Here is a 21,413-nt window from a genome sequence, read left to right as displayed (position 1 = left end):
CAAAATCAAGCAGAAAGATGAGGTGGTAAACATTTTTCAAACCTCCCATATACTCAACGGCAAAGGGTTGCCATGACCCGAATGCGCTGCGGCCACAACGCAGAGTACTAACCACTATACTATCACGGAGAAAGATCAAGCAGAAAGATGAGGTGGTAAAAATTTTTCAACCTTCCCGTATACTTAACGGCAAAGGGTTGCCCTGACCCCGATTGGAACCAGGGTTGCTGCAGCCACAACACAGAGTACTAACCACTATTCTATCACGGCATGCCACTGGCTCACCTGAAACAACCCCTGGATTCCGGATACAAGAAGCAGCAGCAGCGTATTTGTCCATCGAAGAGGGACTGGACATTTCGCAAATCAGTGCGAGGACCGTGAAAAATGCTTGGAGGTTTTGCCTCAAGGCCTTCAGCAAACAGCGTAGTCAACAGGATTCGAACCTGCGCGGGGAGACACCAATGGATTTCAAGTCCAATGCCTTAACTTCTCGGCCACGACTACACCTAATGGTAGACTGCAAGCCCCCTTGTCTGGTGGCGCCCTGCACAGGCCAAGCTGCAGAAAAAAAATCAAGCAGAAAGATGAGGTGGTAAACATTTTTCATACTTCCCATATACTCAACGGCAAAGGATTGCCATTACCCAGATTTGAACCGGGGTTGCTGCGGCCACAACGCAGAGTACTAACCACTATACGATCACGGAGAAAGATCAAGCAGAAAGATGAGGTGGAAAAAATTTTCAACCTTGCCGTATACTTAATGGCAAAGGGTTGCCTTGACCCAGATTTGAACCAGGCTTGCTGCAGCCACAACACAGAGTACTAACCACTATACGATCACGGCGTGCCACTGGCTCACCCGAAACAACACCTAGATTCCGGATACAAGAAGCAGCAGCGGCGTGTTTGTCCATCGAAAAGGGACTGGATATTTCGCAAATCAGTTCGAGGACCATGAAAAATGCTTGGACGTTTTGCCTCAAGCAAACAGCGTAGTCAACAGGATTCGAACCTGTGCGGGGAGACCCCAATGGATTTCTAGTCCGTTGCCTTAACCACTCAGCCACTCCCGTAGTCGGCAGGAATCAAACCTGCACGGGGAGACCACAATGGATTTCTAGTCCATCGCCTTAACCACTCGGCCACAACTACAGGAGTAGACCAACTTCTGCTCAGTTTGTGTCCAACACTGCTGCCTGACCTACCTGCAACCAACCCAGCTCAGTCAGCAAGCGGAGATTGGAAGCTAGCCCTGGAAGCGGGTAAAACAGCAGTCCCAATGATGAGAAATCAAGCTGCCATGTCTCATCCTATGTAATGGGGTTTTTCAGTGCTGGGCCGAGGGACCGACAGCACTGCACAATTCGGATGCCTGCCTTATTCTACTCACTCTGTGAGCGCGCTTTCCTAATTAGCTGACCATCAGAATCAGGTGTGCCGAACAAGGGAGGTGCACTGATCCCTTGGAGCAGGAAGGAACACCGCTCCAGTACAGATTCAGCAGAAGAGATCGACCGTAGTGATAGCAAGGTGAGGCCGCCAAAAGCAGACAGACCTTCACTCGAACTTGAACCCTGGACCCTCAGATTAAAAGTCTGATGCTCTACCGACTGAGCTATCCGGACTCTTGTGAAGCACTGGCTTCTCACCTTTTATAAAGCAGCAGTTTTACAACAAGCTGCCCAGAAGGGACGCAGGTGCCACGGGATGAAAGCTAGAAGCAGTTATGGCAAAGAGAGCGAAGGGCAAAGGACCATAGAAGGCACAATTACCGTCACAGAAAGCTAAAGCAATACTGCTAAGCCCTCCCGTAGTCGGCAGGGTTCGAACCTGCGTTGGGAGACCCCAATGGACTTCAAGTCCATCGCCTTAACCTCTCGGCCATGACTACACCTGATGTTAGAAAGCAAGCCCCCTTGTCTGGTGGACGCCCTGCACAGGCCAAACTTCAGAAACAAAATCAAGCAGAAAGATGAGGTGGTAAAAATTTTTCAACCTTCCCATATACTCAACAGCAAAGGGTTGCCGTGACCCGGAATCAAACCTGGGCTGCTGCAGCCACAACACAGAGTACTAACCACTATACAATCACGGCGTGCCACTGGCTCACCCAAGACTGCCCCTGGAGCCCGGATACAAGAAGCGGCAGCGGTGTGTTTGTCCGTCGAAGAGGGACTGGACATTTCGCAAATCAGTGCGAGGACCTTGAAAAATGCATAAACGCTTTGCCTCATGGCCTTCAGCAAACAGCGCAGTCGGCAGGATTCGAACCTGTGCAGGGAGACCCCAATGGATTCGGAGTCCATCACCTTAACCTCTCGGCCACGACTACGCCTAATGTTAGAAAGCAAGCCCCCTTGTCTGGTGTCGCCCTGCACAGGCCAAGCTTCAGAAACAAAATCAAGCAGAAAGATGAGGTCGTAAAAAAATTTCAACCTTCCCGTTTACTCAACGGCAAAGGGTTGCCTTGACCCAGATTTGAACCAGGGTTGCTGCGGCCACAACGCAGAAGTACTAACCAATATACTATCACTGCGTGCCACTGGCTCACCTAAGACAACCCCTGGAGCCCGAATACAAGAAGCAGCAGCGGCGTGTTTGTCCGTCGAAGAGGGACTGGACATTTCGCAAATAAGTGCGAGGACTGTGAAAAATGAATGGACGCTTTGCCTCATGGCCTTCAGCAAACAGCGTAGTCGGCAGGATTCGAACCTGCGCGGGGAGACCCCAATTGATTTCTAGTGCATTTCCTTAACCACTCGTCCACGACTACAGGAGTAGACCAATTTCTGCTCAGTTTGTGTCCAACACTGCTGCCTGACCTACTTGCAACCAACCCAGCTCTGTCAGCAAGCTGAGATTGCAAGCTAGCCCTGGAAGCGGGTAAAACAGCAGTCCCAATGATGAGAAATCAAGCTGCCATGTCTCATCCTATGTAATGGGGTTTTTCAGTGCTGGGCCGAGGGACCGACAGCACTGCACAATTCGGATGCCTGCCTTATTCTACTCACTCTGTGAGCGCGCTTTCCTAATGAGCTGACCAACAGAATCAGGTGTGCCGAACAAGGGAGGTGCACTGATCCCTTGGATCGGGAAAGAACACCGCTCCAGTACAGATTCAGCAGAAGAGATGGACCGTAGTGATAGCAAGGTGACTCCGCCAAAAGCAGACAGACCTTCGCCTGAACAGGGACTTGAATTAAGCAGACCACCTTCTGCCATGTTGTGTGTAACACTGCTGCCTGACCTACTTGGAACCTAGCAAGCGGAGATTGTAAGCTAGCCCTGGAAGCGGCTAAAACAGCAGTCCCACTGAGGAGAAATCAGGCTGCCATGTCTCATTCTATGTAATGGGGTTTTTCAGTACTGGCCCTGGGGACCGACAGCACTGCACAAATGGGAGGTCTGTCTTATTCTACTCACTCCGTGAGCACTCTTTCCTAAAGGGCTGACCATCAGAATCATGTGTGCCGAACAAGGGAGGTGAACTGATACCCTGGAGCAGGAAGGAACACCGCTCCAGTACAGATTCAGAAGAAGAGATGGACCGTAGTGATAGCAAGGTGACTCCGCCAAAAGCAGACAGACCTTCGCCTGAACAGGGACTTGAACCCTGGACTCTCAGATTAAAAGTCTGATGCTTTACCGACTGAGCTATCCGAGCTCTTGTGGAGCACTGGCTTCTCACCTTTTATAAAGCAGCAGTTTTACAACAAGCTGCCCAGAAGAGACGCAGGTGTCACGAGGATGAAAGCTAGAAGCAGTTATGGCACAGAGAGCGAAGGACCATAGAAGGCACAATTACCGTCACAGAAAGCTAACGCAATACTGCAAAGCCCTCCCGTAGTCAACAGGGTTCGAATCTGCGCGGGGAGACCCCAATAGATTTCAAGTCCATCGCCTTAACCTCTCGGCCACGACTACACCTAATGTTAGAAAGCAAGCCCCCTTGTCTGGTGGCGCCCTGCACAGGCCAAGCTTCAGAAACAAAATCAAGCAGAAAGATGAGGTGGTAAACACTTTTCAACCTTCCCGTATACTCAACGGCAAAGGGTTGCCGTGACCCGGATTCAAACCGGGGTTGCTGCAGCCACAACGCAGAGTACTAACCACTATACGATCACGGCGTGCCACTGGCTCACCCAAGACAACCCCTGGAGCCCGGATACAAGAAGCAGCAGCGGCGTTTTTGTCCATCGAAGAGGGACTGGACATTTCACAAATAAGTGCGAGGACCGTGAAAAATGCATGGATGCTTTGCCTCATGGCCTTCAGCAAACAGCGTAGTCGGCAGGATTCAAACCTGCGCGGGGAGACCCCAATGGATTTCTAGTCCATCGCCTTAACCACTCGGCCACGACTACAAGAGTAAACAAATTTCTGCTCAGTTTATGTCCAACACTGCTGCCTGACCTACTTGCAACCAACCCAGCTCAGTCAGCAAGCGGAGATTGCAAACTAGCCCTGCAAGCGGGTAAAACAGCGATCCCACTGAGGAGAAATCAGGCTGCCATGTCTCATCCTATGTAATGGGGTTTTTCAGTACTGGCCCTGGGGACCGACAGCACTGCACAATTGGGAAGTCTGTCGTTTTCTACTCACTCTTTGAGCACTCTTTCCTAAAGGGCTGACCATCAGAATCAGGTATGCCGAACAAGGGAGATGCACTGATCCCCGGGAGCAGGAAGGAACATCGCTCTAGTACAGAGTCAGCAGAAGAGATGGACCGTAGTGATAGCAAGCTGAGGCCTACCAAAAAAGACGTACCTTCGCCCAAACAGGGACTTGAATTAAGCAGACCACCTTCTCCTATGTTGTGTGTAACATTGCTGCCTGACCTACTTGCAACCTAGCAAGCGGAGATTGTAAGCTAGCCCTGGAAGCGGCTAAAACAACAGTCCCACTGAGGAGAAATCAGGCTGCCATGTCTCATCCTATGTAATGGGGTTTTTCAGTACTGGCCCCAAGGACCTACAGCACTGCACAAATGGGAGGTCTGTCTTATTCTACTCACTCTGTGAGCACTCTTTCCTAAAGGGCTGACCATCAGAATCATGTGTGCCGAACAAGGGAGATGCACTGATCCCCGGAAGAAGGAAGGAACATCGCTCTAATACAGAGTCAGCAGAAGAGATGGACCGTAGTGATAGCAAGCTGAGCCCTCCAAAAAGTAGACTGACCTTCGCCCAAACAGGGACTTGAATTAAGCAGACCACCTTCTGCCCTGTTGTGTGTCACATTGCTGCCTGACCTACTTGCAACCTAGCAAGCCAAGATTGTAAGCTAGCCCTGGAAGCGGGTAAAACAGCAGTCCCACTGAGGAGAAATCAGGCTGCCATGTCTCATCCTATGTAATGGGGTTTTTCAGTGCTGGGCCTGGGGACCGACAGCACTGCAATATTCGGAGGTCTGTCTTATTCTACTCACTCTGTGAGCGCGCTTTCCTAACGAGCTGACCATCAGAATCAGGTGTGCCGAACAAGGGAGGTGCACTGATACCCTGGAGCAGGAAGGAACACCGCTCCAGTACAGATTCAGAAGAAGAGATGGACCGTAGTGATAGCAAGGTGACTCCGCCAAAAGCAGACAGAACTTCGCCCAAACAGGGACTTGAACCCTGGACCCTCAGATTAATAGTCTGATGCTCTACCGACTGAGCGATCCAGGCTCTTGTGGAGCACTGGCTTCTCACCTTTTATAAAGCAGCAGTTTTACAACAAGCTGCCCAGAAGAGACGCAGGTGTCACGAGGATGAAAGCTAGAAGCAGTTATGGCACAGAGAGCGAAGGACCATAGAAGGCACAATAATCGTCACAGAAAGCTAAAGCAATACTGCAAAGCCCTCCCGTAGACGGCAGGGTTCGAACCTGCGCGGGGAGACCCCGATGGATTTCAAGTCCATCGCCTTAACCTTTTTTTTTTTTTTTTTTTTTTTTTTTTATTGAAGAAATTTCAATCAATAAAATACAATAGATTAAACACAAGCAATAGAAAATACAAAATTTCTTCTATACACATCTCTACATTACACATCTTTCCTTTACATAGATAATTTAAAAATCTCCTTCACTTCCTGGTAGCTTCCACATTAAATCATTTAAAACACAATAAACTTTTGGGGTAAAAACATCATAAAAATAATCCAACATATTTACACCTTTAAAATACACATACAGTCTTTCAATATATAATTCGGTTTTCCTTTTAAACACAGTCCAAACATCCAACACAATGATTTCCTTTTTAGCCACAGTTCTTACTCTCCCATATTGCACTTTTCATTAGCATTACACACAGATTAATAAAATTTTTGTTTTGACACTTTTTTTTCCAACCAAACATCACCACTCTGTTCCATTCCATTCCATTTTCATCCCAGTCTTCAGTCACATCTTTAATTAAACATTTACATTTTCTTAAAAATTCCTCCAGTTCTCTACAATATAAAAACATATGTAAAATCCCCTCTTCCTTTTCCTGGCACACTTTACACAGAGCATTTTCTTCCCTTCCTATTTTATTTAAAATAACCTCAGTAAAAACCACTTTATGCCTTATAAAATACTCCAAACATCCCAATTTAGTTTCCACACACTTCCCTGTCATGTTTCTCCATATACACTCTTTTTTTAAATATTTGAATTTCTGCATCCAGTATCCATTTGCAATAGGCTCTTTAAAAACACCATCTCTAAAAGAACAATAAATCATTTTCAGAGTACATACCTTAAAATCATACAGTTTTTCCCCTAATTTCACATAAATACATTTCTGTTTTGGCTCTCCTTCCATACTTTCTATTCTTTTAATCCACTCTTTGGGTATTGCACTTTTAATGATTTCATATTTACTTTTTATTTCTTGTTCACTGTAATCCTCTTTTGCCTCCTCCATTGCATCTACAATAAATTGTGTCGTTAAAAACCCTTCTTTAAATTCATACAAAATGTCTCTCACTCTTGTTATCCCCACTTCCATCCATTTCTTTAAAAAAAATCCCTTTGTCTTGTTTTAAAATGTTTTTGTTTAAGAACAGAGGTTGATTTAAAATGGTTTCTCTCCCATGTGGATCATATTCAACTTTATCTAAAAATTTTCCCCAAGCACTAAAAACTTCTCTATAATACTCTGGTAAGCGTTCTGTCATCCAATTCTTCGTTTTCATCCATAAAATTCCATCCTCCATGTTAAAATCCCCACATTTTTTTAAAAAGTATCTCATTGTTTTTTTCCACTCTGGCTTGCCCTCCTCTTGTAGTCGGCCATGACTACGCCTAATGTTAGAAAGCAAGCCCCCTTGTCTGGTGGCGCCCTGCACAGGCCAAGCTTCAGAAACAAAATCACGCAGAAAGATGAGGTGGTAAAAAATTTTCAACCTTCCCGTATACTCAACGGCAAAGGGTTGGCGTGACCCAGATTCGAACCGGGGTTGCTGCGGCCACAACACAGAGTACTAACCATTATACGATCACGACGTGCCACTGGCTAACCCAAGACAACCCCTGGAGCCCAGATACAAGAAGCAGCAGCGCCGTGTTTGTCCATCGAAGAGGGACTGGACATTTCGCAAATAAGTGCGAAGACCGTGAAAAATGCATGGATGCTTTGCCTCATGGCCTTCAGCAAACAGCGTAGTCAGCAGGATTCGAACCTACGCAGGGAGACCCCAATGGATTTCTAGTCCATCGCCTTAACCACTCGGCCAAAAACAGGGCAAAAGGGACTGCTACAAGGGGGAAAGAAAGGGAAAAGAGAAGGAGAAAGGAGGGAAAGCAAGAAAAAGAAAAAAAAATTATCCATCAAACTTCATGAACACTCACAAAGGATTTAAGTAAAGTTTTTGATTGGTTTTTGACTATATTTTTAATAAAAAAATTAATAATAATAATAATAATCTGACAAACACACCACAAACTCTTGCCAGGACTTGCACCTGGAATCTTTCACCCAAAGGGTGGATGTGTTACTATTACACCACAAGAGTTGTGTCTTTCTTTTTTTTTTACAAACACTGTAAATTAAACACTGGAAACAGCAACTAAAAACAAAATGTTCACAGCACAACACACACACAGCACAACATATGCAACTGTATAAAAACCTAACTATATACATTACTATATACACCAATGAAAAAAAAATCAAAGAACTCCCTGTACATTCTCTCTCCACTGTGCAACAGAGAGGCCTGAGGCTGGACAATACCACCGGCCCTTCAGCTGAGTGTGGCCAGTTGTCTTATTTTTTGCCAGCCCACACTGCTTGCAGATATAGTGATATATATCCTTTGCTAGTCGTTTCCGTGGTGGTTCACCTCTAGCCACTCGCTCCTCATCCTCTTGGGCAGCTTTCTGCCTTCTCCATGTGCGCTGCCTGGACTGAGTAGAGGGACAAGTTTGTGATGGCAAGGTATTAGGCTGCTGGAATTGGGGAGGGGGCTGGAATTGGGGAGGCAGCTGGAATTGGGGAGGTGGCTGGAATTGGGAAGGTGGCTGGAATTGGGGAGGGGGCTGGAATTGGGAAGGTGGCTGGAATTGGAGAGGGGGATGGAATTGGGTAGAATGAGGCAGTGGTAGACCTGGTTGGTAGCTGGGAAAGGGTGGGTAGGACCCAGGGGGGAATGCAAAGTGTGGTGCTGGTGGGTATATGGGAAATGCAGAGTAAGATCGAGGAGGAGGGGTGGGCATTGGGCACCTGTTGGAGATACGCTTACGAATGAAGGCCTCTCCCTCCTGATTTGCTGAATCCTGAAATACCATGGCCTCATGCCCATGCTGTGCAGGAACAGCTGGAAGTTCGCGCACTTCAGGAAGAGCCTCCTTTGCCAAATATACTTGTTTGGGCAGTGCAGTACCCTGCAGAAGCATGTCTCTGTCTACACGTTTCTGTCTTTTTAGTAGCCTGCAAGAGAAACATTCTTCATCTTAAATTAGCAATTTAAGTGAATAAAAGCCCATTGTCTTTACTTCCTGTAGCATCATTTTTAAAAGCATGTACAAGAAGGTTTTATAAGTACAATCTTGATATACTACTGTGATTGTGCAAAAGTATCGCATAAAACAAGACTCACCACGAGGAGACAGTAGTGGTGTTTATCGGGACCAGAACTAGGTTAGTCTGTCCTAGAACCTCTCTGCTGTTCTCCATCAGCTGTTTTAAGTGGCTGTATACCACCACAATGGATTGTGGAATTGGCAGAGTTTTTCCTTGTGTGTCCCTGGGCCTGTTCCGTGCTTGCTGAAACTCTTTCAAAAGCCTTAGGCAAACACATTCACAGACCCTGTGGACTTCAGGGTCCTGAGCTGCCTGCCCATGAGTCATGAACAATCTATGGAAAAGAAAGATGATATAATCTGAACTGTATACTGGGTTATAAACTAGTGACGATCCAAAAAGTCAAATTACCTCTCTGCTGCCTGCTGTCCTGGAGCAGAGCCACTCTGCTTCCTGGATGCTCTCCAAGGTCCTGTCAAAGCCTTCTTCTTAACCCTCTGGCTATATTTTGATGGTACCTTGTCCTTGGCATGCAGAGCCATGTACAGCTGGACTATGTTGGCCTCCTCTTGTGATGACAAGGCAGTGATCGTTCGGTTTAGGCCAACCAAGTAGGCTGCCAGGGCATCAACTGCCTCCCAGCCCAAGACACCTCTGGAATCACACTGTGTACTCTGGAAATTGAGAAAAATGCCAAACACAGTCCAATAAATATATACGGTGTTGTAATAATTATTTTGCATTGTACATGCATATATTTTAACTTTACACATTGTTGACAATAGGCGTTTTGCACTGTAGCAGATAATTTTTTTTTAAAAGTAAAAAATAGTACAGGATAGCAATATTACCTGGCTTGATGTGCTAGGACTTGCAGTGTCATCCTCCTCTTTCTCAGTGACCTCCTCATCTGGGGATTTGGGTTCAGTGTCACCCACCTGACTTGTCACCTGGGCCTACACGACAGCTACTGGAGAGTCATCAGCCCTAAGGTCAGCTGCATGGCACACAGTCGTGTCAATTTCACTATCCTCTTCGGGCTCCTCTGGGGGGACTTCAGGCATGTCATTGTGGTATGCAATCAACTGGTCGCCTCTATTGGACTGGGCCAACAAGTACTCCACTGCAATGCGCTCCCCTGCAATAATTTGTACCACATTGTTAATGGGGAGAGGACACACACACTCACACACACACACACAAACAAACAAACACAGGAGAGAGAGAAATACTCCAATGCTCAGCATTTTCCTGTGAGATATCTTACCAGTGGGTTTTCCTGGAGGGGTAAATTCTGGCATCAAAGCCCGACCAAGGACCCGTTGGCTCTTGCTGTTTAAATGAGACATTGTGCAGACATCAAATGTCCTTAGGCTTGAGGCCCCCACCACAGATACAGCTTCTTTTGCCCGGCTCATGTTTCACCTCGAGGCCCCCTCTAACATGTACATTTGTGTGTGCATGGCATTGCATCTCCATCCTAAGAATGAAAATGCACAGATTCAATCAGCAATTATTTTAAACTGAGGACATACAAATTTAATGACACAGTTATAGAACAGTAACACATAATAATGAGACTGATAGTAAATTCCATGAAAACAAGCCAAATCCAGGTAGCACCCAGGGTTCTGTTGTTGACACAGTAGCGATCTTTTCAACGTAAAAATCTACAAAACATACTGCAATTTAATATTCAGAATTTACCAGGAATGAAGGCACACTGGTGGCGGTGAAAACTCTCCAGCGAGGATGACCCCCTGCCGCACCTAAGCACGTTTAGGACTTTGCCACCCTTCTGGAGTGTCCCCGTCTTTGTGTACAACTCTACATGTGGAGGGTCCTGGATGCACTCGAGGTGTTTTTGTTGCATCTCCCAGACATGGTGCATGCTGTCAGGGTTAACCAGGCGAAACCCTGTAGTGTCAGTTAGCTCCCACACTGATTCCAGCAGCCCTGAAATCATGGCCCGGATCTCCTCAGCCCTGCGTGTCCGCCGCCTACAGTGCTTCGCGAGTTCACCTGGGCTGATGCTGGCCATGAGCTGAGCCTCAGTGGGAGCCTTTCCACCATGGCTGCACTTCCACTCCCCTCTCTTGGCAGCCTTAAGTTCTTTCACATCCTCCTGATCCCACTCAAAGATACAGGAGGAAAGTTTTGAACAAAAGGTACCATAGACAGGGTGGTGCTCTGAAGTAAGGCCACAGTTGAATCTTCTCATAAAATGGCAGATATCTAGCCTTACAATAGACTTCCATGGCCGAAAAAGTTTTAACACTGAAGATGCACCTGTGGAGGAGAAAAAATAAAAAACATGCATTTGATTTAATTTCAAACATACTTTTCAGTCAATATAATTTATTACAATTTTTAATACACTGGCTGTAAAAATAATACTAATTAATTACCATCACCAATAGGGAAAGGGGAACTTTTTTACACCACTATTAACTTTTATAAAATATATTGCAGTGCACATTTGATAAAGTAGTAATTTGAAAATCTCACCTGACTGACTGCAGCAATCCCGGTCAACATAGATGACCTCAGGCTCTGGCTCGCCAGCATTCTGGTAGCGTTTGACGACGCCCTGGCACAGCTCCTCCAGTCCTGCGCCTTCAGCTGTTGTCAGAACACTGTTCAGAACCTGGCCGAGCTCATTGCCAATGTTGGTCATCCATGCAGCCGTGTCCCCAATGCCACCAGCCAGCTTTTTGGTGATCTGAAAAACAAAAAGAAGGAAAAATAAAGACATTCTGACAAGCTTAATTATACAACCCGAATTCCGGAAAAGTTGGGACGTTTTTTAAATTTTAATAAAATGAAAACTAAAGGAATTTCAAATCACATGAGCCAATATTTTATTCACAATAGAACATAGATAACGTAGCAAATGTTTAAACTGAGAAATTTTACACTTTTATCCACTTAATTAGCTAATTTAAAATTTAATGCCTGCTACAGGTCTCAAAAAAGTTGGCACGGGGTCAACAAATGGCTAAAAAAGCAAGCAGTTTTGAAAAGATTCAGCTGGGAGAACATCTAGTGATTAATTAAGTTAATTGATATCAGGTCTGTAACATGATTAGCTATAAAAGCTTTGTCTTAGAGAAGCAGAGTCTCTCAGAAGTAAAGATGGGCAGAGGCTCTCCAATCTGTGAAAGACTGCGTAAAAAAATTGTGGAAAACTTTATAAACAATGTTCCTCAACGACTTTGCAAATCTCATCATCTACACTGCATAACATCATCAAAAGATTCAGAGAAACTGGAGAAATCTCTGTGCGTAGGGGACAAGGCCGGAGACCTTTATTGGATGCCCGTGGTCTTCGGGCTCTCAGACGACACTGCATCACTCATCGGCATGATTGTGTCAATGACATTACTAAATGGGCCCAGAAATACTTTCAGAAACCACTGTCGGTAAACACAATCCGCCGTGCCATCAGCAGATGCCAACTAAAGCTCTATCATGCAAAAAGGAAGCCATATGTGAACATGGTCCAGAAGCGCCGTCGTGTCCTGTGGGCCAAGGCTCATTTAAAATGGACTATTTCAAAGTGGAATAGTGTTTTATGGTCAGACGAGTCCAAATTTGACATTCTTGTTGGAAATCACGGACGCCGTGTCCTCCGGGCTAAAGAGGAGGGAGACCTTCCAGCATGTTATCAGCGTTCAGTTCAAAAGCCAGCATCTCTGATGGTATGGGGGTGCATAAGTGCATACGGTATGGGCAGCTTGCATGTTTTGGAAGGCTCTGTGAATGCTGAAAGGTATATAAAGGTTTTAGAGCAACATATGCTTCCCTCCAAACAACGTCTATTTCAGGGAAGGCCTTGTTTATTTCAGCAGGACAATGCAAAACCACATACTGCAGCTATAACAACAGCATGGCTTCGTCGTAGAAGAGTCCGGGTGCTAACCTGGCCTGCCTGCAGTCCAGATCTTTCACCTATAGAGAACATTTGGCGCATCATTAAACGAAAAATGCGTCAAAGACGACCACGAACTCTTCAGCAGCTGGAAATCTATATAAGGCAAGAATGGGACCAAATTCCAACAGCAAAACTCCAGCAACTCATAGCCTCAATGCCCAGATGTCTTCAAACTGTTTTGAAAAGAAAAGGAGATGCTACACCATGGTAAACATGCCCCGTCCCAACTATTTTGAGACCTGTAGCAGAAATCAAAATAGAAATGAGCTCATTTTGTGCATAAAATTGTAAACTTTCTCAGTTTAAACATTTGCTATGTTATCTATGTTCTATTGTGAATAAAATATTGGCTCATGTGATTTGAAAGTCTTTTAGTTTTCATTTTATTCAAATTTAAAAAAACGTCCCGACTTTTCCGGAATTCGGGTTGAACATTTTCTTTGATTTGTTATGGTACATTATAATATATATATAACACAAATGTATATAACACAACATTTTTCATCATGTTGAAATTCTTTCTGGCTGAAAATAAACCCCATGCTGAAACCTTCATGTATTGTACCTTCTTTGTAGAATCCATCTTCAGGATTCAGCCATAGGTGGAGGTAATCACCCCCTTCATCTCGTACACATGGCTGAGGATATCGTTGGAGTGGACAGTCTCAAACCACTGGGCGAGTGGAAGTGGCCTGAAGGGTGCGGGTGCAGAAAAGGCAGGTGCCGTTGCAGATTGGACCAGGGTAACTTTTCTTAAATGATGCTCACAATCAGAGAGGTACTGGATGGTGCGTCGTGCCCACTCCTCAATGTGGGCTTCCTCTACTGCAGACTGGAAGTAGGAGGAACTGTTACCACTGGTCCTTGGCCTGAGGAAAGTCACACATTTCTTGTCCAGGGCTAGCTGAGTGGTCAGCACCGCTGGAAACATGGTCCTGTGTGCCACATCCAGTTGTGAAAGGATGTCCTGGCTCCATGGGCATACTGGCAACTTGCATGCACTGCAGCGTGGATAGTCCCCACCCACAAGGTAATAGCGGCTATCCATGTCAATCACCTCCCTGACCTTCGGGTAAATTCCTGAATGGTGCATCTTCCGGCCACACTGTGGGCATTTAAGAGGAATGCCCCACATCCTCATTGGTGCCCACAAGAACATCCTCTGTCGGAAGTACCACCCGGGCTCAGGAGGACATGGCTTGGGCTGCATCGGTGGATAAAACCAGTTCACCTGGATCTTCTGCCTCAGCTGCCCTGTGGGCTCATAGAGGCACTTGGCAATCCACACCCAATCTGCTGGCTGGAGGACTCTCTTGAACTGACTGGGAAGAAAGCTCTCCCAGTCAGTAATAGCCTGAGGCAGAGATGGTGTAAGCTGCAGTGAGGGTACTGGATGTGAGGATGGAGAGGGCTGTATAGATGGAGAGCACCGTGGAGGTGGTGGTAAGGGCTTTGGAGCTGGAGAGTGGTGTGGGAATGGAGTGGGCCCTGGGGATGGAGACACTGGTACTGGCATTGGAGACGGCAAGTGCTGTGGAGGTGGAGGCAGCCATGGAGATGGTGAGGGGCAATGAGATGGTGTGGGATTTTTTGAAGGGCTGACACGTGGAGCCAATAGAGCCTCATAATGGCTCGACTCAATGTGTTGGAGGAGTCCGACGGCACCCTGGACCCTGACCCCACAGCTGTCACACCTCTCTTCAACGTGGTGGTCAGAGAGGTGCTCGGAGAACTTCTCTGCCTCCACAACCACACTACACAGAGAACATTTCACCCCATGTACTTCCTGTGATGTCCCGGTCTCCTCTGAGCTGCCACCTGCCTTTACCTTAGGCCCTGAATCAATCAAGACCTTATCTGTTGACTGGGAGAAAATTAATATTAGGAACAAAAGAAGGTCTTACTATTCATGTTAAATAATTACACCAATTACTCTGCAGAACTGTACTGAGAATATATTCTGAGAATATATCAGGGGTTGGTGCATAAAATAGTGTATTACATGATACAGGGACTTATCATGCCTTTGATATATTATATCATATACCTACCTTATGGAACCCACAAGTGCACACTATGTGCCTGCCAAACAGGTCCACCTTATTCCTCCTTTGCAGGGGACAGGCATCAATCCGCTCCAGGACCTCCTTCCATTTTCTGCTTCCAGGCCTTTTTCCTGTACTGAACTGGAAGGTGCCCTGGGCATACCTGTGGCAGATGTTGTTCCAATAAGCAGAGGATTTGCCTGTTTTGGTCATATCTGAACAATAATGGGGAACAAATCAATGTGGTTAAATATGTGTTAATATAGCAATAGTAGAAAGGAGTTTATTGGAGTTTTATATTTATATACACACACATACACACACACACACACACACATATACAGTATATATATATATATATATATATATATATATATATATATATATATATAAAGACTCACATCAAGTATACAAAAGCAGACATGTTGAGTGGGGAAATATGTGGCAGGTTAATAGTTTTCTGCAGTAAATATGTTCCTACTTGCAAAAAATTGCAAATAGCTTTTGATGTATAATTATAAAAACTGTGTTTGTATATAAAGTAAGAAAGGGGAAAAAACTAGATATTTAATGAATACCCGGAATAGTAAAAGATTTAAATACATTCAGTAAAGAATCACTCAGTCATGACTGAAATAACATAGGGAATGGATACTTGGAATACTGAATGATGAAATGAAATTATTGCAAAGATATAGAAAATAAAAACTTGTTATGAATCGAAGGCTTAACAAGCATCAGTTAGCGACACGTTAAGTTAGCTTGCCTTGCTACGCAAACGTAGAACGATCAGAATAATCTTTATTCCAAATCATGAATTAATGTTTAAACAAATAGGTTAACACTGATGTCACGGATTTGTATTGTGATAACGCTTACCTTGAATCTCCGCATAGCAGATGTCCAGTGAGTTACAAACAGCTGGAATATCACGAAACTCATTCAGCCAATCAGCGGCGAGATTGGCATGTCAACTTGCTGATTGGCTCTTTCCTCTCGGTAGGAATTGATTGGCTCCTTTGCCCCATCTGTTCGAAAGTTTCGGATTTGCATTAGGACCTGTTCGGATTAATTTAGGATGTGTTCGGACTTTCGTTCTGACTTTGTTAGGAAGTGTTGCGACCTTGTTCGGAAATATTCAAATGTTGTTAGGAAGTGTTAGGAAGTGTTCAGCCGTCCGATCGCTGGAAGGTACGGCCACGACTACGGGAGTAGACCAATTTCTGCTCAGTTTTTGTCCAACACTGCTGCCTGACCTACTTGCAACCAACCCAGCTCAGTCAGCAAGCGGAGATTGCAAGCTAGCCCTGCAAGCGGGTAAAACAGCGATCCCACTGAGGAGAAATCAGGCTGCCATGTCTCATCCTATGTAATGGGGTTTTTCAGTACTGGCCCTGGGGACCGACAGCACTGCACAATTGGGAAGTCTGTCTTATTCTACTCACTCTTTGAGCACTCTTTCCTAAATGGCTGACCATCAGAATCAGGTGTGCCGAACAAGGGAGATGCACTGATCCCCGGGAGCAGGAAGGAACATCGCTCTAGTACAGGGTCAGCAGAAGAGATGGACCGTAGTGATAGCAAGCTGAGGCCTACAAAAAGAAGACTGACCTTTGCCCAAACAGAGACTTGAATTAAGCAGACCACCTTCTCCTATGTTGTGTGTAACACTGCTGCCTGACCTACTTGCAACCTAGCAAGCGGAGATTGTAAGCTAGCCCTGGAAGCGGCTAAAACAACAGTCCCACTGAGGAGAAACCAGGCTGCCATGTCTCATCCTATGTAATGGGGTTTTTCAGTACTTGCCCTGGGGACCGACACCACTGCACAAATGGGAGGTATGTCTTATTCTACTCACTCCGTGAGCACTCTTTCCTGAAGGGCTGACCATCAGAATCGTGTGTGCCGAACAAGGGAGATGCACTGATCCCCGGGAGAAGGAAGGAACATAGCTCTAATACAGAGTCAGCAGAAGAGATGGACCCGTAGTGATAGCAAGCTGAGCCCTCCAAAAAGTAGACTGACCTTCGCCCAAACAGGGACTTGAATAAAGCAGACCACCTTCTGCCCTGTTGTGTGTTACATTGCTGCCTGACCTACTTGCAACCTAGCAAGCCGAGATTGTAAGCTAGCCCTGGAAGCGGGTAAAACAGCAGTCCCACTGAGGAGAAATCAGGCTGCCATGTCTCATCCTATGTAATGGGGTTTTTCAGTGCTGGGCCTGGGGACCGACAGCACTGCACAATTCGGAGGTCTGTCTTATTCTACTCACTCTGTGATCGCACTTTCCTAAGGAGCTGACCATCAGAATCAGGTGTGCCGAACAAGGGAGGTCCACTGATACCCTGGAGCAGGAAGGAACACCACTCCAGTACAGTTTCAGAAGAAGAGATGGACCGTAGTGATGGCAAGGTGACTCCGCCAAAAGCAGACAGACCTTCGCCCAAACAGGGACTTGAACCCTGGACCCTCAGATTAAAAGTCTGATGCTCTACCGACTGAGCTATCCGGGCTCTTGTGGAGCACTGGCTTCTCACCTTTTATAAAGCAGCAGTTTTACAACAAGCTGCCCAGAAGAGATGCAGGTGTCACGAGGATGAAAGCTAGAAGCAGTTATGGCACAGAGAGCGAAGGACCATAGAAGGCACAATTACCGTCACAGAAAGCTAAAGCAATACTGCAAAGCCCTCCCGTAGTCGGCAGGGTTCTAACCTGCGCGGGGAGACCCCAATAGATTTCAAGTCCATCGCCTTAACCTCTCGGCCACGACTACGCCTAATGTTAGGTAGTACACATAATGGGTTCGTGGAAAAAAACGCATTCATTTAAATTGCCATATACCGCATAATGGTTCGAAGGGATTGTACTGTCAATTTGGATCTATTTTCTCCTTTAGAAAACTTGCCAATGGGACGAGTCGGCTTACCACCCTTTTCCGTAGGGAATCCGCAGTAAACCAAGTATTGACACCTCTAGGGGGTGATGTTGACCACCAGGAGAGCCCCCCCACCCCCACCCCCACCTCCCACGAACCCTATAAAGGTCCTTTTGCCATCGTTCTGCTGGCCGTTGGGGGTATTCGCTCCCAGGACCCTATTATTTGGCCTTTCTCCCATTAAACGAATGGCCGGGGCTGTTCTAGGGTGGGCTTCGCATCCCAGCGCGCCGCGTTTTGTCCACCCGCCATATGGGTCCGCTGTGTGGACCCCCGTGACCCCCTGAAGCCTACAAAAAGAAGACTGACCTTCGACCCTCGAGCCCCGAGGACCCCCGACCTGGACCCCCGGTCCAACGGAACCACTATTTGTCCACTTTTCCACTATTTTTACGGAACTTTCCCAAAAGGGTCCCAGAGGTGGGGGGTGGGCAGGTCCTCGCGCTTTTGACAGCACGTTCTAGGGGCCCTCAGGAGCCACCGTTCCAAATTTCAGGCCCCTAGGACGTTTCTAAAAAAATCCCACCTAATATTTACTTGAATGTGTTCGGCCTAGCGGTTTCGTGGACACGGCTCGCCGTGGTCCGATCGGGCCGAATTTTGGATATGTGTCTCATGGGGGCCCCCTCGAACGGGCATAGAAGTCTGGTGACCCTATGACCTTATTTAGGGGTCAAAGGGTCAAAAAAGGGAGCGCTTGTCCACCAAACCGGTAAGCGTTTACATTGGAGATGGGACATCCGCCCTTCGGAGACGATGGGTCGTAGGGCCCCGAGATTCGAGATTCTCGCATCTCAGGGGCCCCTCTCCCATGTCCCCAAAGCACGAAGCTGTAGGACCTTGAAAAAAAATTCCCATCCGGCACCCTGAAATCTCTCAAAAGGCTCTGATCATGTAAGAGTCAGAGAGGGCTGAGGGAGAGATTTTGTGCAGGAGGCTCCAAATTTTCCCCTCGCCTTAGGGCCCCGCTCTTTCGGCAGCTCACTCTTGGCGGCCCCTTGACCCACCGATCCGAATTTCGGGCCCCTGTGTCTTTTCTAAAAAAGTCCCACCTGCCACATACTTGAATGGGTTCGGCCTAGCGGATTCGTGGACACGACTGGCAAGGGCCCCAGGGACCCGCACTTTCGGAAGCTCACTCGGGGCGGACCCTTGACCCACCGATCCGAATTTCGGGCCGCTGGATTTTTTCTAAAAAAGTCCCACCTGCCATATACTTGAATGTTTTCGGCCTAGCGGGTTCGTGGACAAGACTCGCAAGGGTCCGATCGGGCCGAATTTTGGATATGTGTCTCATGGGGACCCACTCGACCGGGCATAGAAGTCTGGTGGCCCTACGACCTTCTTTAGGGGTCAAACGGTCAAAGAAGTGACCCCACGTCCAGCAAACCGGTACACGTTTTGATTGAAGATGGGACGTCCACAGTTCGGAGACTATAGGTCGTAGGGTCCCCAAATTCAAGATTCTTGCATCTCAGGGGCCCCTCTCCCATGTCCCCGAAGCACGAAGCTGTAGGACCTTGAAAAAAAATTCCTGTCCGGCACCCTGAAATCTCTCAAAAGGCTCTGATCATGTAAGAGTCAGAGAGGGCCGAGGTAGAGATTTTGTGCAGGAGGCTCCGAATTTTTCCCTCGCCTTAGGGCCCCACGCTTTCAGCAGCTCACTCGGGGCGGCCCCTGGACCCACCGATCCGAATTTCGGGCCCCTGGGTCTTTTCTAAAAAAGTCCCACCTGCCATATACGTGAATGTTTTCGGCCTAACAGGTTCGTGGACACGACTCCCAAGTGTCCGATCGGGCCGAATATTGGATATGTGTCTCATTGGGACGCCCTCGAATGGGCATAGAAGTCTGGTGGCCCTACGACCTTCTTTAGGGGTCAAACGGTCCCAGAAGGGACCCCACGTCCACCAAATCGGTACGCGTTTTGATTGGTTGTGGGACGTCCACAGTTCGGAGACGATAGGTCGTAGAGCCCCCAGATTTGAGATTCTGGCATCTCAGGGGCCCCTCAACCAGGGCCCCAAAACACATAGTCGTATGACCCAAGGAAAAAAAGTGCATCGCGCTAGGTCCTCACGCTTCTGACAGCACGTTTTAAGGGACCTCAGGAGCCACCATTCCAAATTTCGGGCCCCTAGGACGTTTTTAAAAACATCCCACCTCCCATTTACCTGAATGTGTTTGTCCTAGCGGTTTCGTGGACACGGCTCGCCGGCATCCGATCGGGCCAAATTTGGTATGTTTGCCTCATGGGGACCCCCTTGACCGGACAGAGAAGTTTGGTGGCCCTACGACCTTCCTTAGGGGTCAAAAGGTCAAAAAAGGGAGCGCTTGTCCACCAAACTGGTACGCGTTTACATTGGAGGTGGGACATACGCCCTTCGGAGATGATGGGTCGTAGGGCCCCCAGATTCGAGATTCTCGCATCTCAGGGGCCCCTCTCCCATGTCCCCGAAGCACGAAGCTGTAGGACCTTGAAAAGAAATGCCCGTCCGGCACCCTGAAATCTCTCAAAAGGCTCTGATCATGTAAGAGTCAGAGAGGGCTGAGGGAGAGATTTTGTCCAGGAGGCTCCAAATTTTCCCCTCGCCTTAGGGCCCCGCTCTTTCGGCAGCTCACTCTTGGCGGCTCCTTGACCCACCGATCCGAATTTCGGGCCCCTGTGTCTTTTCTAAAAAAGTCCCACCTGCCACATACTTGAATGGGTTCGGCCTAGCGGATTCGTGGACACGACTGGCAAGGGCCCCAGGGACCCGCACTTTTGGAAGCTCACTCGGGGCGGCCCCTTGACCCACCGATCCGAATTTCGGGCCCCTGGATTTTTTCTAAAAAAGTCCCACCTGCCATATACTTGAATTTTTTCGGCCTAGCGGGTTCGTGGACAAGACTCGCAAGGGTCCGATCGGGCGTGTCTCATGGGGACCCACTCGACCGGGCATAGAAGTCTGGTGGCCCTACGACCTTCTTTAGGGGTCAAACGGTCAAAGCAGTGACCCCACGTCCAGCAAACCGGTACACGTTTTGATTGAAGGTGGGACGTCCACAGTTCGGAGACTATAGGTCGTAGGATCCCCATATTCAAGATTCTTGCATCTCAGGGGCCCCTCTCCCATGTCCCCGAAGCAGGAAGCTGTAGGACCTTGAAAAAAAATTCCTGTCCGGCACCCTGAAATCTCTCAAAAGGCTCTGATCATGTAAGAGTCAGAGAGGGCCGAGGTAGAGATTTTGTGCAGGAGGCTCCGAATTTTTCCCTCGCCTTAGGGCCCCACGCTTTCGGCAGCTCACTCGGGGCGGCCCCTGGACCCACCGATCTGAATTTCGGGCCCCTGGGTCTTTTCTAAAAAAGTCTCACCTGCCATATACGTGAATGTTTTCGGCCTAGCAGGTTCGTGGACACGACTCCCGAGGGTCCGATCGGGCCGAATATTGGATATGTGTCTCATTGGGACCCCCTCGAATGGGCATAGAAGTCTGGTGGCCCTACGACCTTCTTTAG

The 21,413-nt window shown here is 47.4% G+C and overlaps 5 non-coding genes across 5 annotated transcripts; all 5 read right to left on the bottom strand.

The window, feature by feature from the left end:
• Positions 1-2,256: 2,256 nt before the first annotated feature.
• trnar-ccg (transfer RNA arginine (anticodon CCG)) lies at positions 2,257-2,338 on the bottom strand. The gene has a single exon. It is a non-coding gene; the product is annotated as a tRNA-Arg (tRNA).
• Positions 2,339-4,288: 1,950 nt separating this feature from the next.
• Positions 4,289-4,370, bottom strand: trnas-aga (transfer RNA serine (anticodon AGA)). The gene has a single exon. It is a non-coding gene; the product is annotated as a tRNA-Ser (tRNA).
• A 1,231-nt stretch (positions 4,371-5,601) lies between these two features.
• Positions 5,602-5,674, bottom strand: trnan-auu (transfer RNA asparagine (anticodon AUU)). The gene has a single exon. It is a non-coding gene; the product is annotated as a tRNA-Asn (tRNA).
• An 11,745-nt stretch (positions 5,675-17,419) lies between these two features.
• Positions 17,420-17,492, bottom strand: trnak-uuu (transfer RNA lysine (anticodon UUU)). Its single transcript has one exon. It is a non-coding gene; the product is annotated as a tRNA-Lys (tRNA).
• Positions 17,493-17,670: 178 nt separating this feature from the next.
• Positions 17,671-17,752, bottom strand: trnas-uga (transfer RNA serine (anticodon UGA)). The gene has a single exon. It is a non-coding gene; the product is annotated as a tRNA-Ser (tRNA).
• Between the last annotated feature and the right edge of the window lie 3,661 nt (positions 17,753-21,413).

Source organism: Carassius carassius, chromosome 18 (genome assembly GCF_963082965.1).
Source record: "Carassius carassius chromosome 18, fCarCar2.1, whole genome shotgun sequence".
In the NCBI taxonomy this organism is placed as follows: domain Eukaryota; kingdom Metazoa; phylum Chordata; class Actinopteri; order Cypriniformes; family Cyprinidae; genus Carassius; species Carassius carassius.
The sequence above is the reverse complement of the archived record's forward strand: the minus strand, read 5'-3'. Positions and strand labels throughout refer to the sequence as shown.